A 20,109-nucleotide genomic window follows, 5' to 3' on the forward strand; every position below is an offset into this window, starting at 1 on the left:
ATATGGAACGATACCTTTAAAATTCATTGTCGCTTAGGGAAAACGTTAAAAATGATGAAAATATTAATTTAATGTTTTGCTGGGTGTAATAAAGAAGATAAGAGTCGCGTCTACGGACGGCTACGCGCTACGGGTGCGGGTGTAGAGGCTGCGTAGAATGCGTTCCTTTAATTTACCTAAGCATCTTAACGCTATCTGGTTTGCGCCCGCGCCGTGGATTATGCTAATGGGAACTTGTAATTCTCTTATCACGTTTTGTCTACCTTCAGTACTCGTAACAATACTAAACATAAAATATTATTGAATTATACGTTGTATCTACATATCTTTATTCAAACGTAATGTACAATATGCTATGCTTTTGTAAAAACTAGCCTTACTCACCCGCTTCGCTGGGCATTTAAAATTAACATTATTATTTATTATCATTATTATTAGGGAGTCCAACACTCAATAAATATTAGCCTGTCCATTAACTACATGTATTTTCTACATGGATACCAAGTTTCAAGTCAATCGGATGCACGGTTCAGTAGTTATAACGGAACATCCGTAAAAACCACTGTAGATTTATATATTAGTATAGATATATGCTTTACACAAAATCATTCCAACAAAACTGATGTCGTTTCAATGTGTACTCTAAGTTCATTCAAATATAATTCAGGTTGCATTAAATAAGGGAATAGCTTCAGTATGTTCCACGAATAAACTTCGAACAGTGACATCTAAGTTCAGTTGGTCACGTGACGTATAGGCAGCTAGTAAGGAATAATGAGAAACATTACAGGTGCAGCTTCCGAAGCGTCCCACAATTCGAGGTGGCATAGAGACGTAAGGGGACCGGTAATAAGTCACAGAGCCAGCGAGTAACTGCAAATCAATGACCGCCCCACTATGATACATGGCCTGAACGACGCTTATAGTTTTAGCTCAGGCCAATAAATTAATTCCGCGGGGATACCTATCTATCTATCTATATCATAAACTTTTACGAGTTGGATATATGATACTATAAATGTTTGATACGTATAAAATCAATCGTAAATTGTCACTAATGATCGGCTACAGTATTTGTCGTGTATTATTATTTGAAAAAAAAAAAAAGATTACATTGAGGTTTTAGTTTACCCTAGCAAAAATTTAATTAATTGAAACACAACCATCGGCTATTATTTGTTAGGGAATTGCTTAAAGTAATGCATGAGCGAGTGTGAAAGCATTTCACATACGACTTCAATATTGAACGAGCAACCAATGTATGTAAGGGCGTTTCGTTTCGAGAACATTCTGTAGATTTTGTTATCCGTACAAAGAACAAAATATAATTTTATCATATTGTTCAAAATAAAGGTCCGACGGACACCTGTCAGGAGCAATGTCGTTAAATCGGCTGAACTGTTCGGGGGTCCTCAGTAAGGGCGCTGTCACCGCGCATCCTGTTTTAGAGGCGAGAGGGTCGCTTGTTAGCGCGAACGTGCCGCGGCGCCACCGGTAAACACGTGGGTAGATAACAATCTATTTGGATTGCCTCTATATTTCATTTTTCCCTGCGAGCCGCGCGCTAACTAGATACAGGCGCCGCGGAACGCCACGTTACCTGTGAGAATATACGGGCTCCTTGCAAACAATTCCGTTTACATCCATCATACGATTGACAAAGGGTGAGTGAGGTATTCGTGCCTCAGTATGCTCATGAATGTAAGATCGTGGCCCTCGTTTTATTTTGTCTGCATAAAGTATTGCCTATGACAATAATGAAGCAAGAAATATGCAAACATCACGGTCACCGTTTGGTACCGGTCTAGTACCGGTATAAAACATCACAGCTTCTTATCAAAGGGTACCAGCATTACTGCGAATGTGTACTGTGAGGAACTGGATACTATTATGGAGAAGCTCACAATTCTCTGGCCAGCCTTGATTAATCGCTCATCCCCGCTGCTCCTACATGACAATGCTCGACCTCATACGGCTCAACAGAGGATCTCTAAGCTACAAAAGCTAGGGTTGGAAGTTTTGCGACATCCACCGCACTCCGGCCTTGCGCCGACAGACTTCTACTTATTCCAAGCTTTGGACCACTTCTTGAAGGAAAAAAATTCAATAATCGAGAGGCCGTATAAAATACCTTTGAAGAGTTTGTTGGCTTCCGCACACCTGACTTTTTCGAGAAGGGCTTTGGAAAATTACCACTACAGTGGGAGAGATTCATCGATATTATCGGTGCATATTTTTATTGATATATAAATAATAAAAATATTTAAAAAAAATACTTTAAGTTTGCGTATACTAAATGGCAATTCCGTAGGTAGAGACCTAATATTTAAAACCGGACTGGGTCTCTGATGATCGGGGCTCATACTTGAAAGCCGTGATTGCTGTGGTAGTCATCATCCAAAACCTATGGGGACCCGTATATTGTTAAAATTTTATTTCACAATATTTTGAGACTAATATGTATAGACATTAATCTACTAATGACTCGTGATTAACAATAGTTTTAATATCAACATTATCCATGCGACGAGAGTGAAGAAAGATACAAATAATTCTAGTTATTTAAGCTGAAGTGTGAAAAACGTGACATAAAACACAGAACAAGCTTTAAGAAAACAAGTAAATGAGATTAGGGAAGTGCGAGAGATCGGTTAGTTAGGTTGTGTTTGCAATGCGGATAGTCAGATGGTCACTTCACGTCTTGTGTACACATCCTTCACTTCGTTTGTTTTGTTATGAAGTCGCTATGACTGCTACAGTTTAGAAACTGAGAAATTGCAGTGAACAGTTCCGCAGTTAGGATGAATATAATAATGGTTCATGTTTAACATTTGAAAGTGAATAGAACTTAAAAAATATTTTATATAGAACGTTATTAATTTTAGGAAATTAAATGTGCAAATGCGCAAATGCAGACGTCCGGTGCATTCGTGTTGAGCGATGCACTGGTGTTCGAATCTCAGGCGGGTACCAATTTTTCTAATGAAATATGTACTTAACAAATGTTCACGATTGACTTCCACAGTGAAGGAATAACATCGTGTAATAAAAATCAAACAATCGCAAAAATTATAATTTGCGTAATCACTGGTGGTAGGACCTCTTGTGAGTCCGCGCGGGTAGGTACCACCGCCCTGCTTGTTTCTGCCGTGAAGCAGTAATGCGTTTCGGTTTGAAGGGTGGGGCAGCCGTTGTAACTATACTTGAGACCTTAGAACTTATATCTCAAGGTGGGTGGCGCATTTACTTTGTAGATGTCTATGGGCTCCAGTAACCACTTAACACCAGGTGGACTGTGAGCTCGTCCAACCATCTAAGCAATAAATAAAAAATAAAAAAGCATAAAAGCTTCTTAGACATAATTATGCAGAAAAGCGACTAATTCTATCAACAGTACAACTATTTTAGTAGACACGTACCGATATTGTGAAATGATAAGGAGCCTATAGATGAAATATGAATTCTGTTCCCGATCTCAGCCATAATTGTATTAGAACAATGTCGACCCATCCCCCAATACAACGCATGATAATTTTTCGAAAGAACCAGGTAGGATTCTGATGCTTAAGTATAAATAACTAGGTAGGATACTACTACTAAGGACGGATATTGTAAAGTCTGGTGTCATTTTACAAACCATTTTGGCATTTCGACTGTATCTACTTTAAATCATAAAAACTTAATACCAACGAATAGCGTTCACATTGAAACACTCCCTCTGCGGATATCTAGTCTCTAAAGGGGTTTTATTATTTTTAAAGTGCGCGCTCGTTTGCACGAGAATGGGCCACTTAACCACGGAGACATGCTCTCCATGTACCAAGTACATTTCCTGTTTCTAACTACATTAGTTTAGTTTATTACAACAGTAATAGTTCCACCACGCTTTTTCCGTGTTTCTGTTTCTGTTATGTGAATAACAGTAAAACTATAATCGTTTTCGAGGCAACATAGAAGAAGCTCTGCGAATGTTGATAAAAGGGCTGAGAGGTTTTTATGAGTCCGGACTCGAGACAGACAGACTCGGAAATCCTCCCCCGGCAAGTGCAGTAACTGATGAACAGAACCTACGAAATTTGGTACGTGATCGGGGTATTGACATGACGTTCCAGATTATTCATGATAATATCATACATAGTTCTACAGAAATGCGAGATATACGTTAATAAGTATTTTCTTCGGTTTTTGTGAGTCGTATACATAATTAAAACAGCTTTTACGGTTAGATGACGCAATTTTATTCATAAACTTGAGTATAAATTGGATTTTTGTTCCAGCTACCGTTTAGGTATCCGTCTAAAAAAAATATTTCTGGACTTTTACGTTTCAATTCGAAATGTCGACGAATAATACCTTAGTCTTCTGTGTGGCCACGAGGCTGTAAAGTATTCGAAGCGGTGGAAATATATTAATGAATATAAGAAACGCGATACTAATAAAAAAAAAAGTATTTTTAAATATGTCGACTATTTCTTAAGTTATAACAAAAACATACAAAATGTCCAAGATTTTTATCACCCAAGTACGATCACAAAAACAATATGCACAGTAGCAAATAAGAGTAAAATTGTTATCACAATTCTATCACAATAACTATTGTGGTTTTATTCGCTTAATATATTAACCGTTAAAATTCGTACTGGTGGAGCGGAATCACTAATTTGCAACCCTCCAGCGGTCGGACGCGGCGTCGGCGTGTGAACGACGAACGCATTTGATTTTTATTCATGGTACGGGGGCTGAGCGACCGCGACCTAACGATTTGATAATGTATTCACTTGATAAAGCGGAAGGTGGTACTTCGCGAGTGCCGCATTAAAAAACCAATTACAGCGCGGCTAAATGGTAGCGCCGCTCCCGGCTATTTGTCAGACTTCGGAGGGATATAGAGAGAGTATATTTTCAAATTTAATTTCACGCAATTTAAAAAAAATTAGGGGACAATCGCGCTTCTAATTCTTTGAACGAACTGTTGCGGAATGTTTGAAAACATTATTTCCTCCAGAATAAAACTATTATATTTCAAATTAGGTTATTGAAGCTAAATTTTATAGTATGCCCTGCATCTATTATTATTTTGTTACATTTATCTTTATACATCTATTATTACTTTTGTGTGTTTTCTTAGCCTACAGGGGCCATAATGCATTGCATCTCTGCGGTGGCTCTACGTTGCCAGTGTTGCCACACTAACACGTTTCCATTCGACCAAGACAAGACTACCCTAGTCCACGCTATCTCAAAGCGTGTGGCTAAAACCAGACCGTGCAAATTACGTGCTTAGTGCGATAACTTCCCGCCCTCCAAATTTATGCAACGGACCATGAATAATTAGGTCACTTGCGTCCATAACTATGAAAATCACCAGCAGAATCTTACCAGGTAAAGGTCATACTGTCGAAGTTGCACTTTTTAAGGGATACTCGAGAGATTTTCCAATTGCATCGCAATACTTCTTAGACGGCTAAATCATCAAAGTCCTAATTGAAAGTTGTTGCTCGAATACCATTACTATTAGCCTTGGCGTTCCAAAGCTCTGAGCTCCCTCTACTATTTTGTTATCCTGTAAGATTCATCTGTCCATTAGTACCAAACATTACTATGCCAAACTTCTTTTTTGTGATTGAAGGTTTATTATTGACTCGGGGGCATTTCCAGTTTCACAAGGACAGGTGGGCGAGCAAGGGCTCAGCCAGAAGGGGTACAGCCAGAAAGGGAATAAGCAAGCAAGTAAGCAAACTCTAAGAAGAACCGGAGACACAAAATTAGCGAGCTCGTCCTTGTATAAAATTTTGCATTTAATTTAATCTTTTCAATCGCACAATCAATATTCAAACTTTTGTAAATCTTCCGTGTACTTAAAATAAAATAACATATTTAAAGGTATAGGTAGATAATAAGATAGGTACACGGGTAGGTACCACCATTCATATCTATTTTGAAGGGTGGGTCATTAAGTCTTCAAACTCATGTCTCAATGTTGAAGGTGGCCGTCTTTGGACTTCGACATTAACTTGAGGTGAACCGTGAACTCATCCAACCATTTAATGCAATAAAATAAGACCATTATTTATTTAGGAAGTAACAGTTGTTATATTGTCACACTTTATTCAATCTCATGGGAGAAGTTTCGGCTCCCCTAAGTACAAACGAGCTATCAGCACTTACTTAATTATAGCAAATTCTAAAACTGATAGAACGGAAAAGGTACCGATTATTTTAAAAATTATACTAAAAAGTTCATCATTTTTTCAGTGGACGTTCAAATCAGTTGTTTCCTTTCGTATTAACGTTAAAACAGTATAGCTTATTTTTTATTATATATTTAGAATTAGTACTTAATCGATATACAATCGTTAAAACTATTATCATTGTAATATAATAAGAAAAAGTTGAAAATTCTTAGGGCTGGTGGCACATTGTAACAAACAGCCGCCCTAATACAATAAAGGTTGGAACAAACTACGCTATAAAATATCACCAGTGAATAAATCAGTTTTCCTGTGATGCACCCCTCCCTCCACGGTAACTACCCACGATTTATGCTCATTCGATATCATGTCACAGATAAAATATTAATTGCTCGAACCTTTTAATTTTTCGAAGATAATTCTACTATTACTTTGAGATGCTCCTCGAAGATTCCGTTGTAAAATTAACATCTTAACGCCCATAAAATTCAACAGCTGATTCAAACTTTGTTAGCTGTTAAAAAATGCTGGTATTTATAATAAATATATGGTAGTTGAGTGCTATGATGAAACATTCGTAGTTATTTAAATATTTGTATTTTTTGAATACAAAAAATACAAAGCAGTAGGCAACGGCTTGGCTCTGCCCCTGTCATTGCTGAAGTCCATGGGCGACGGTAACCACTCAGGTGGGCCGTATGCTCGTCTGTCTAAAAGTACAATAAAAAAAAAAGAAAACAACAGAAGCAAGAACTCAATATACGCAGTATGTCTTCGTTCAAATTAGTTTACGCTTAGTATCTTAACTTAGTATTCGGAGCTGAAGGCGTGAAACAGAAGCGTAGTGCGTGTCGTCGCGTATCGGTGCGAACCGTCGCGTCGCCGCACGCCCCCGCACTGATTGAGCCGCGACAAGTTAAACGATTTGAAACAATTTAATAGAGATCAAAAATTCTGAACCCCACCACGCCCGCAAAAACTTTTGAAGTTTTTCCCTCGCTAAAGGAATTACTGGTAAACGGTAGCTTAGGGGGATTTTTTTTATGGGTTTTGTGAATTTCTTTTTATTTTTTTCTTCGAAATTAATCCAGTGTGAAAATTAAATGATTTCTATTAATCTGCCATTTCTATAACACACCTACCGGCTTAGCTTTAAAGGTACCATGTATCAGAAAATCAAAACTATACAGGGAAAAATTCAACACCATAATCATCGAATTTAAAGTTTCAAATTTACTATCGCATTGTGTATACAAATTGAAACTCTTCATATGATTTCAAAGTAAAATTTAAATAAAACATTCAATTAATTCGTTGAGCATAATGCTCACGGCAAAATTTGTTTTCAATCTGTGGAAACATGCATTACGTTTATCGAAGGAATAACGTGAGCTTTAGATTATTATAGTCCCTGATCGAGTTCATGTATCTACTCGACTTCTTTGCCGGGACGCTATCAACGTAAATATCTACAGATTTCATACGACTTACGAGCACGGAGTTCTACACCGCACAGGTGAAGCCCAATATTAAACGTAGAGTCTTCGGGATAAGGTCTATAATCTACAGCGTCAATCTGAGATGAAGCCTTGTCATGGTTCCAGATCGAGCGTTTTGCGATTGCGTTATGATAGGATCAGGGTTCACCCGAGCGTGTCCGCACAGAGAGGCGCTTCAAGCTGTAGCTCTCAGCGCACGTCTCTCTATGACGCTAATGTAATTTTAAACGTGGCGAACTCTTTGTACCTTCACTATTTCTATTTATAGTTATCGAAACTGACGTTGGCAGAATATTTTTGAATGTATTTTATGCGGTACGCATTTTACTTCGGCGCAAAGGTAGATTAAATCAATTGGAATTTCCAGAAATTAGTTTACTTTTTCTTTTGTAGACTATCGTTTTTAGAGCGATTTCCTAGTGTATTACAAATCGATGGAGATACCTCTAAGGATTATTGCCAAGTAAAATGGAGCAGAACGTCATCTTCCCCAATCGGTTCATCCGATAAGCACAGCCGACCGGAACGATGTCCCCTATCGCATCAATCCTAAGCAATACTATTGTTTATCACTGTAAACTTGGGATAAATTATTACATCACGGAAAAGTATTCGCGATTTTTGTTTCGTTATTTAAACAATGCTGAAATGAGAATAAACACAGTAAAAAAAAAGTTGTTACTTTTTTTTTTTTTGGAATATATAGGCCTATTTTAGAAACTCGTTTAAATATTTCTAAAATATTCAGTATAATTATTTTTTTATAATTAATTAAAGACCCCACTCTTTTCAAGGTGATGACATCATCAGTGGGAAAGTAACAGTGAAGACTTTGCCTTTAAAAAAAATCTGTGACATAGTATGTGCCTATTACTCGAAATGATTTTTTCAATGCCCATTTAAAAATTACTAAGTATTTTGTTTTCTTTAAATACTTTAAAGTTATTTACTACGTTTTTTCCAGCACGTGGCTACTTAATTAAAAATTATTATTTTTTTAGAGACAGAAAGACGAACTCTCTTTCCACTTAATATTAAAGCATACTTGCTCCAGACCTAAATACATACAATAACGGTTCGCATTTACTTATTACAATGATAAAATAACTAACTAACAATGTACATGCAATACTCTGAATCGTATTGTTTGTTGGCAGTCGGAGGTATCGTGTGGCATTACCCGAGTCAGCAATCTGCACAAGTTTCCTATTGCACATTGCGATACTGGATCGTTCGATGTGACGTTATGAAATCGTTTTATTTACAATTCAATATTAAACACCTAAATTTTAAGATAAAATGAAGCCCAAAAATTCGTTTAGCAGTGATGCGTGTTGCATGCGTGGCGGTTGTTCTCCGATCTCCGATTAGGTATCATTCTTTCCATTGTAACTACATACAATCGGCTAAAGAATATCAAGGATAGTGCAGCTAAAAAAATCGTACCAAACGAGAATCATCTGCTTTAATGTAATTTTATTGTAAGTGCAACGATAACTATAGGTAGCTTAGTTCAATCGTATTTAGATATTCATTGCCGACCCACGACATTCCATAAGTAGGCAGCGGCTTGGCTCTGCCCGTGGTATTGCTGAAGTCCATGGGCGACGGTAACCACTCACCATCAGGTGGGCCGTATGCTCGTCTGCCTACAAGGGCAATAAAAAAAAAACCGTAAATACTAATCGTAAACATATTATACTTTTAATATTACATTATGTGACTTCGACTCCCACAACAGACAGGCATTCGTGCGATAAAACAGGCTTGATCGGTCTTAGTGTGGATTTTTAATATCTATATTTGTTTCTATTTATACGTATATTAGGAACTTAAGTTTCTGTGTCCCTATTTCTTATATATAGTACAGAGAATCCTAGCTTGGGATCCCAAATGACCATGCGTGACTTATCCGCCTACCTATATTATTTTAGCTTTACTTGAGTTACGGTGTTAGAAAGATAAAAAACTCTATGTAAAATGAAACGATAGTTAAGTAAAGACAACTAGTTTTATGCCAGGCGCCTGGTACCAGTGACTAAACCGCCAACGCCACCTAGTTTCTTTATAATAATTTCAATTGAAGTACTCGTGGGGCTTTATAAGCTATTATATGATCTCCACACAAATTTGCAACAGACCGTACAACTCTTAACGAATGACTTCCACTATGAACCACAACATCGTGTGACGGAAAATTATGACTCCACCACCAATTGGTTAGTATCACCGACCTTGTGACCAAGTATAGCCTAGCAAGTATTTAAGGAAATATATAGTTGACCGCAAACACTCTCTTAAGCTATCTTTCAAATGTTCATGCTATTATAAAATTTAATTGAAGTAAAATAATCCGTATTGCAGGAACTACATCTTCTGATTAAATCCTAGAAAATCCTTCAAAGTACACGGACGGACATTCGTAGCGTGCGTCTTTTGATAAATCCCAATCCTTTTGAAAGGGAACGTCTTCGATGGCACGAGATAGATTTCCGCTCCGGTAACGCTTATTAAACTCTAGGAGGGATTATATTTTTGTCATAGAACACAAACACAATCAGACTAATCGGATATCAGCAAATGACCGGTCATTTGAGGGAACGATCGTGGACGCGGGGAGTTTCTCGGTGACTATCTAAAGTATTGAGTTAATGTGTGCAGGGGCAAGTCCGCGACCGGCCAGGGGCACTAAGGAATAATGTAAGTGTCCGCAGCGACATTTGCTCCGAACTGCCGACGACCTCCGGCCTTTACTTATGTGGTTTTTAATATTTTTATTGTAATGGTCTTTGTATTGGAACAAGAAAGACGTGGATTTACCTTTAGAATTTTATTAAATCTAGAAAAGAATTTCATTTAAATATAAAATTATTTCTGTTAATATCTAAAAGTAAACTAGACCGACAGAAACAGTAGAAAGTCTTAATAAATTATCTGAACATTTGTAGTTTATAAAAAACAGTTTATAAAATTAGGAACAAATCATGCACGGTCATTCTCAACGACCCAAATTAGGATTCCATGTGTTATGGATACCACAGACGGACATATAAACATACTTGTATACGTTTAGATATATACAGATATAGACAATAAACACCCAGACAGAGAACAAACAAACCTGTACATCACACTAGTTTTCCCGACGTGCGATTCGAACCCACGGCCTTCACAGCCAGTCAGAGAAGCTAACTACTGCGCCACCGAGTCACTATTTTAATAATTCGTTTCGGTTTTTGCGAGTCGTAGACATAATTAATACTTCTGCTTCGGTTTAATTTAGACTGAGTTATCCATGAATAGGAAAACCGTAATACATCAGAAACCGCAGAAATAAAAAATACAATGATAACAAAAAACACAATATTATACCGAACAAGAAGTTTTAATTATATATTTTATTACTTATTTATTAGTGAACTTTTCAAATTTGGCCTCCCCTAAAAATGAAAATAACTTAGAATCCGATTTCATCGTGAAACACCCAGACAGGAGAACCTTTATACCTTATATTATTTAAAATTAGCGGACCCAGCAAGCGTTGCCCTGTCTTGAATGAAAATATAAAGACCTAGATCATGTACAGTGACAAAAACACGCACAAAAAAATTATAGAGATAAAGATTCTTCGTGGCACCAAGGTCCGGTTCTAGTTTTATATTTCAGAGCAGGATATCTGCCAAGCTTTTTTTACCAATATGAATTAATATGAAGATAATAGAAAACTTAAGGTGAATCAACATTCTTCTGTAGTAAGGCAATCGTGGGCTCCAATGTGAACATTAGGAAACTCGTTAATGTAACGCTTTCAATACCAGCGATGCAGAATCGTTTTGGATTGTAAGTCCAAAGTAAATCTTTTTATGAAGAATAATAACGTTTTGGAGAAAAAAACCTTTTCGAAATTTTAATTGGCATACCAACTTAGGACAATGACTTCGCAAACTATACAGAAAAAAAACCTCTCCTATATTTCCTTATGCTTAAGGTCAGGCTGCGAGCGAACGTGTAAAAAACAGCTGCGGCGTCCCTGCGACACCCTCACAGTCACCATTATTGTTAGCGACGTCCTCTGTGAAACTGCCCATAAACTACCCGTACTACTTACCCTGCTACGATACATATCTCTGCAGTCTGCACACTGTTTTAACCAAAACCTGACGTACTTGGACACATATTACCATAAGACTTTTCTTCAGCTCACTGAATTTCGCGTCGCGTTTCCGATCCGGTGGTAGATTCTGCGAAGCACTGCTATTGCTAGGGCCAGTGTTAGCAACACCCCCGGTTTGAGCCCCGTGAGCTAACCTACTAGCTCGGTGAATCTAAAATAACCCCTCGAGGTTATTAAAATAGGTAGAAAAAAAAACAACAAAAGAACTTCAAACTAAATAACAAAAATTAAATTCATAGTACCTTGAAGTGATAAGATAAAACTTAAAAAAAAAAAATCGTATTTATAACGAACAGAAAAGTTATTTTAAAGGGTCAGGAGAAGGGATGAACGAAAGACATTAATAAAAAGTCCACGTGCGCGACTGGACATAATATATGAGCAGAAATAAAATCTGTCAGTGACCATTTATGGCAGAGAGGAGTCCTGTTATTAAAATGTACCGGGCCGGAGAAGGCGAGGCGTCTCCGCGCCGGCTGCGACCGCGACACGATCTGATTTATGCCCGGACCAGCAGTATTTTATTCGGCGGGCGCCTCAAGAAAACTATAAGTTTCCGTTCGGCAGGACCAGGGGAGTAGCCCACTAAATATTGTCTTCGCTCGCTGCATCAATACAGACAGATATCTGTATTTATTATGCCCCTTTGTACGATAATTTCGTAATGGATTGGGATCATTACTTTCGTATACCGGATATGTCTGTCAAGTGTCAACATAAAATGGTCAATAATAAAAAAAACTATGGACAACTATACGTAGAGGAAACGTAGAACAGAATGATGGCAATTATTTTAAACTAGAGGTCCCGCAGTAGTCGAAATTCGACTATAATTAATTGGGATTGTACCTAAGTTTGTACACTATTATGATTGTATTTTATACTTCTATAATCACAAATTTCGCCAAGACTACACTATAAAAAATATTAACAAAGACAAACCATATTTTCTATTCTCAATTTGACAACAGACGTCAAGAACAAAAGTTTGAAAATAAATAGTATGCATGCGTGTGTGCGTCAAATACATGGTATGTAGTGTGTATAATGTTTTCTTTATTGATTTAATGTATCTTTTATGCATTATTTAAAAAAAAAATTAGCATTGTGCACTTCTTCTCTATATTCTCTATAAATGTGGAAAACTTCATACTCCTCCGTCCGCGCAATTTTCGTAAAAAGGGATACAAAGTTTTTGCTTCACGTATTAATATATAGATGAGAGTAAAAGCGAACTCAATCTATAATTTAAAAAATGTGTTTGCACTTTTATTAGTTTCAACATTTATCTTACTTATCTACTCTAACTCTAATCTAACTACTTATCACTAAGTATTATCTCGAGGACTGCATGCATAACGTTCTATCCATCTTCAGATCATTTTAATTTTAACAGATAGACAAACGCTTTCGTCATTGACTTCACAACGAGGATATACCTAATGACGAAAACGATACTCCGCATATCCTTATTTTCCAATACTGCAAAGTAAGCATATTTATATCGTCATCACTCATGATGTGCCCTACGTATATTGGTAATACTCTTTCTAAATTTCAATACGATTTATATATTACGACATATTAATACGATAATTATGTTATAAGATCATTAAACAAATAAAAATTGCTGCTCAATCCAAAAATAATCTCAAGCATACGTCTGTGATTTGTATTACTATGTGTATTTTCATCTAAAACATTAAAAGCACGTGCTTATTTTTGAAGTATTAAAATACATACACATATGAGTTACTTTAATAATAATTCATAACATTAAAAACAGAACATAATTCAGGCGCATCGACACACTTAAAACAGAAACAAATAAAATGTTATTTTAGGTATTGGCTTATAAACAAACATCGCCTTATTGGTGTAATAGTAGTGATTCTGTCTACCATTAATTCCGGATCGGGATCCGAATTGGTTTTTCGGCTGCAATTAGTGCTTTTTGTGAAAAATATTTGATTTTCGGGAACCAGGCGCACTTTTCCCCGGCCGGCACACCTAAAACAGACTCTATATACACCTATCCCTCTATTTACACATTATCTGGTTTTCACGATTTAATATTTATGAAAATGCATATATGATTGCACATTCACACATACATACATTGCATTAGAAATATTTTTCGGTCTTATTCCATTTTGCACACTGATGACAATAACTTAGGACTTATTCGTATTGTACAATACAATATATGCACACTTAAGAAAATACGTACCTTTAAAATGTACACACGCAAACACAAAGCAATTCATCTGAAAACAAGCGAAGAAAATGTTCATATTTTTACTACGAGTGCGAGTTTACATAATTATACATATATCAGAACTGATAAGTTATCAATGTTATAGCTTTTTTGGGGTCTTTATGTGTGCAATTTGTGTCAAAAAACATCGCGAAAAAACGAAAAGAAAAGAAATGTTATTTCTTTGGAAACAAAAATTAAACTAATAGATCGTTTACGACTTTAATTTATTGAGAAATAGTTACGTATGTTGTTAAATTTTTTTCTATGAATGAATCCACAATATTCATAGGCGAGCTTTTAAGTTATTTTACATTGTTTTACATAAATGACTCAATTGAGCAAATACTAGAGGTTTATTTCGCTTTACACGGTTTCATATACTTACTAGTGGTATGGTGTGCTCTGAGCCTGCACGGCTAGGCACCACCACCTTGTATATTCTTTTTTTCTTTTTTTTGTGATTGAGAGCTTACTGGTGGCCCTGAGGCCTTTCCAGTTTCATAGGGACAGGTTGGCGAGCAAGGGCTCAGCCAGAAGGGGCGGGATTTGCTAACAGCTACCCGAGCGCCTCCACGGGAGACCTAACAACTCAAGAGTAGCTAATTCGTTTCGGGTTGAAGGCTAGGTAAGCCTTTGTGCTTTAAAAACTAGGACTTAGAATTCATATCTCAAGGTGGGTGGTGGCATTTACGTTGTTGATGTCTATGGGCACTGGTAACCTCTTAACAGCAAGAGGGCCGTGAACTCATCCAACCTTCTAAGCAATAAATTTTTTTTAGTTAAATCGGGGATTTTATTTTACACGGTTTTATCTGGAACTTATCATCAGTGTAAATAGGGGGTTGGGTATGTTTAAAACACCCAATCTATTTTCCTCGTATTTAATACGGACTAGATAGTGTAAAAATATTATTGTTTTGTCTAAAAATATAGCTCCTACTTTATATTATATCAATAGTCTTTTTATATCTATATTACAGAACTAATGAGTCGTCAATGTCACTCAGGCACGAGTTGTTCACGCCCAGAACGAGACCCGACCCTTGGCGCTATGATTCCTGTTACGTTGATTGATGTTCTCGTTTTAATTCGTCCAATTTAATGTGCGTTATCCTCAATTGACGATCGTCATTTGAATATTTGATGAATATGAATGAATATTAAAAAAAAAAAACTAATATAAAAAATAATAATCTAATAGTTAAAAAAAAAGACATGCCCGCGGAGTTTCTTGCCAGTTCTTCTCAGGACGGAGGCTAGTTTTTGTGAATTGGCGGTAGTTCTTTTTGACGTTCAACAAGTATCTACTTTCATATATGTAGAATAAAAAAAAATTGATTTGATTTGATTTAAGCAAAATGACATCTGAGTGAGACAAATGAGTTCTGAATTTAAATTTGACAAGACTTAATAACCGATTTCTTTAGTGATCCCAGTAACGAGTACTTACTACTACTAATTTTTTTTAAAAGAGATTATAGCCTATGTCATTCGGGAATAGTGTAACTTCCAAACAGTGAAATAATTTTTCAAATCGGTTCTGTAGTTTCGGAGCCTATTCAATACAAACAAACAAACTAATCTTACCTCTTTATAATATTACTATAGATTGCTATTTTATGCGCTTCTTTTAACAAGCTGCTTTAGTAAACATTGTTCTATCCGTAAAAAGGTAGATAGATCATAGACATGTACGATCAATGAATTATAGTAAGTCCTATTACGTTAACGGATTAGCTGCCGGCTGCGTCGGTTCAACGCTTTTCTTTATCGCATAATCGTCGTGTGTTTAGTTCAGAAACGAGACTGAAAAATCGTGTGTGCAATTATTAGTTGTTACATTCCAATTATAATATTCTTTATTGCAGTTAACTCAATAATAATAATAATAATAAATAATGGTGAAATACACAAGAATTAGTTTCACATCTTTTAGAATACAAGAGGTTTTTACTTCCATAGATGAGCAAAATATATCACGTTATATCGTGTATTAGGTGGTGGTTTAGGCTGGTGGTAGGACCTCATGTGAGTCCGGGCGGGTAGGTACTACCACCCCTCCTATTTCTGCCGTGAAGCAGTAATGCGTTTCGGCTTGAAGAGTGGAGCAGCCATTGTAACTATACTGAGACCTTAGAACTTATATCTCAAGGCGGGTGGCGCATTTGCGTTGTAAATGTCTATGGACTCCAGTAATCATTTAGCACCAGGTGGGCTGTGAGCTCGTCCAATCATCTAAGCAATAAGCTTTGTTACAGGCTGCCCCACCCTTCAAACCGAAACGCATTACTGCTTCACGGCAGAAATAGGCAAGGCGTTTCTAATAACATAAAAGAATGGTTAAATACACATAAGAATTAGTTTAACATATTTGAAAATAAAAGAGTTTTTTTACTTCCATAGATGAGCAAAGATATCACGCTATATCGCGTATTAATTAGGTGGTTATCTTATCCTTAAAATCGGAATGCGTTACTCCTTCGTGGTAAAAATAAAATAAAGCTATGTTGCTACACCCGTTCAGGCTTAAAAATAGTATCTGTAATATTAAATTATAATAAATGATAAAACTACATTTAAAATCTTTATGCAGGTTATATTTTTTCGATAATTACCCTTGTTAGTTAGAATTTATTCTGTTACTTATATAAACTATGTATTAGTCGTAAATATGATTATTAAGTACTACTGGTAAGAATGAATCTTGCGTTTTATATTTTCAGTTTCACTGAGCGAGATATTTATTATGCGTGATGAATTACAAATTTATATTCAAATAAGTATATATTCAAATAAGTGCCTATTTCTGCCGTGAAGCAGTAATGCGTTTCGGTTTGAAGGGTGGGGCAGCCGTTGTAACTATACGTGAGATCTTAGAACTTATATCTCAAGGTGGGTGGCGCATTTACGTTGTGGATGTCTATGGGCTCCAGTAACTACTTTACACCAGGTGGGCTGTGAGATCGTCCACTCATCAAAAGCAATAAAAAAAAAAGTAGTTTTTTTATTTTCACGAAGACGAAATGTTTAAAGGAAATAGAATAATAAAAACTATGTATTTATATACGTTGTATAATTTCGCTTTTATTATTTTCAGTTCATTGTTTGCAACGTTTCGAATAATTTACAGTTATCATGGACACGGACGACGGTAAATTGTTTCTTATTCGTCGACATTTATTAAATTATATTACATTATATATTTTAAAGATGTTTTTTTATTTTATTTAAAACATCAGCAAATTTAAATGGTGAAACAGGGCAGTGGCCTCAGGCCGCCACCTACTTAAAAATTTTGCAATTCAAAACAAACATAAACGCAATAATATTCCGAGTACCTACTGCGATCGTAAGCGTTTATTTCACTTGATCGATCGATACCTAAATTAAATTCGTAATAAAAACAAAAACGTAAGTAGGTGATTTAAAAATATTTCGAAATGTATAAAAATATGTAACACTGAAGTGTCAATACCGGCTTCTTCCATTACCAAATACCATTCAAATACCAGCTTCTTCCATTTGACTCCATACAGAAGAGGGCCGGAACCTCTGGGTCTGCGGAGGGACTTCAGTTCCCTCTGTATTGACTCCATGGGGAGTGCTCTGAGGAACTGTTTGAGATGATCTCTTTTTTACTATTGCATCACCCGCCACTGGAGTAGAATTCATCCATACTACTTGGAGCCACTGCGTTCATCCACAGTGCGTTTCCAGAGATCTTTTTTGCCACGTACCATCGGGCTTTGGAAAGAGCCTCCCTCCACGGTGTTTCCCGAGCGCTATGACATATCCTTCTTCAAACGAGGCTTGTGGAGAGTACTTTACGGTAGGCAGTGGTTTGACTCTGCCCCTGGCATTGCTGAAGTCCATGGGCGACGGTAACCACTCACCATTAGGTGGGCCGTATGCTCGTCTGCCTACAAGGTCAATAAAAAAAAAATATTTTTTTTTATATTTTTTTACCGGACAGTCGCAGGTAGGTAATGTTTTTCGAGCGTATTTATAACGTCTAGTTTTTTTTAATTTCCCTTTGCCAAAACTATTAACGGACTTCAAAACACAATATTATTCATCATCATCGTCATCATCATCAGCCTATATTATGAGAGTGATATAACAAAAAATCAATTAACTAAAAACATTTGAAAAAAAAAATATATATACTCCATTTCAAAAGGTAATTAAAGTGCGTTAGTCGGGGACATCGAAATAACACACATATATGTTTTTAAGTATTTTAAGTATAATTTCTAAGTAATTAACTTAGAAATTATACTTAAAATACTTAAAAACTTTTTATAAGCCTAGCTACTGGTGATCGCGCGTATTATGAATCCCCCGTGGGTATATAATACCCCACCCTAATTACTTCTACCGTCAAGAAGTCATTTTTAATTTTAGTTTAAAGGGTCAGAAAAACTGTTAAAACAGTGCATTTGAGAATTCGAGCTCTGATCCCAGGGCCGACGACACAACGATCAAAAATAAAATCAGAGTCAACTTGTATGTAAAACATACAACCAAATCTAATTATACTAATATATAAATCTACAGTGGTTTTAGGGATGTTCCATTATAACTACTAAACCATGCATCCTATTGACTTGAAACTTGGTATCCATATAGAAAACATGTACTTAATGGATAGGCTAATATTTATATGAGCGTTGGACTCCCTAATATTAATGACAATAAATAATAATATTAATTTTAAATGCCCAGCGAAGCGGGCGAGTACCGCTAGTTTTCTAATAATTCTAAGATGTCAAAGAATAAAATTATCACGTACGTGTGTTCTATCTCATATATAAATTAAAGAACTCGATCATTAGAGTCAATTGTTTTCAGCACAGCATTGTGCTACGGCGTTTAGCGCTCTGCAGGTTGTGGATGGCCACCCTCGCTCCTGACCGCAGACTGATGAACACTTGTTCACTTAATTGTGATACGTTAATTACGCACTTAATTGTGAATTTATAGATTGCTACTATTTCTACACTATATTTAGTGTGTAAGTAACAAAAGAAATTGTCTATACGTTTATATCTATACGTTTACATTTCAAGAAAAATATGATGTTTTTGAAACGTCAAAAATAATAAAAAGTAAATAATAGAAGCGAAACTAAACCGTAAAAGTAGTTTTAATTAAGTGCATTTATAACAAACGGGAACCGAAGATTTAATTTTGTTTCAAATTTATATTTCTCTAGCGAATAAATTTAGTAAAAATTGCATTATAAAAGGATTTGTATATAAAATTATTTGCATTGCATATAAATGTCACTTGTTTTTTCATTAAAAACTCTTACAATAATGTACTGGTGAGCTGAATTTAAACGACTTGCCTTCTTCATGCCTAACTTACGACCCACTTAAATGCTAGGGGATATCTCAGCTATCAAATTTTAATATGCTATGATGCTTTTTATTCTTATATTAAGCTGTTTGCTTCGCGGCAGAATTAGCTGCATAATGGTCACAATACAATTTTTCATACATTCACGTCAATTATATTATCTGATGAAAACTTTCGTCAATCTTGTTCTTAAAATCAATTTTTTAACATGGTAACCGCGGAGCAAACGTATTTTTTTACAATTTCACTATAATAACAGCACGTGTGAGCTTCAAGGATGCCTCTTGTAACGTTATTATGAAATATACGCTTGGCTCTTTGCAACGTGATCCCGCCGCCTCTGTTATGATACGAATATGATATGAACTCAATTAAGACCGGCGTTTAGGCTAAGCTTTTGTTTGTTTTCAATATGTAAAGTATTTAACTCATTATTGACACTGAAGTATTTGTTACTTACAATAGTGGTTTGTTTGAGATTCGTAAAACACAATTGTCGTTGTATTTGATTCTCGAAAATTCCAATGTCTTAGTTACTTTGTTTTATTAATGCTTTGTCGAGAGTTCATCCAGTCTAAAAAGTGTGCTCATTCACAACGATTATAAGATCCTAAATGTTTTTAA

The 20,109-nt window shown here is 36.0% G+C and overlaps 1 long non-coding RNA gene and 1 other non-coding gene across 2 annotated transcripts; both read right to left on the reverse strand.

Moving 5' to 3' along the window:
• Positions 1-13,580: 13,580 nt before the first annotated feature.
• On the reverse strand, positions 13,581-19,442 carry LOC110385348 (uncharacterized). Its single transcript, XR_002430637.2, has 3 exons — positions 18,917-19,442; positions 14,095-14,131; positions 13,581-13,874 (listed from the first exon to the last, which is right to left on the reverse strand). It is a non-coding gene; the product is annotated as an uncharacterized LOC110385348 (long non-coding RNA).
• Mir2753 (microRNA mir-2753) lies at positions 17,597-17,701 on the reverse strand. The gene has a single exon (NR_107286.1). It is a non-coding gene; the product is annotated as a microRNA mir-2753 (primary transcript).
• Positions 19,443-20,109: the final 667 nt, after the last annotated feature.

Source organism: Bombyx mori, chromosome 4, assembly GCF_030269925.1.
Source record: "Bombyx mori chromosome 4, ASM3026992v2".
In the NCBI taxonomy this organism is placed as follows: domain Eukaryota; kingdom Metazoa; phylum Arthropoda; class Insecta; order Lepidoptera; family Bombycidae; genus Bombyx; species Bombyx mori.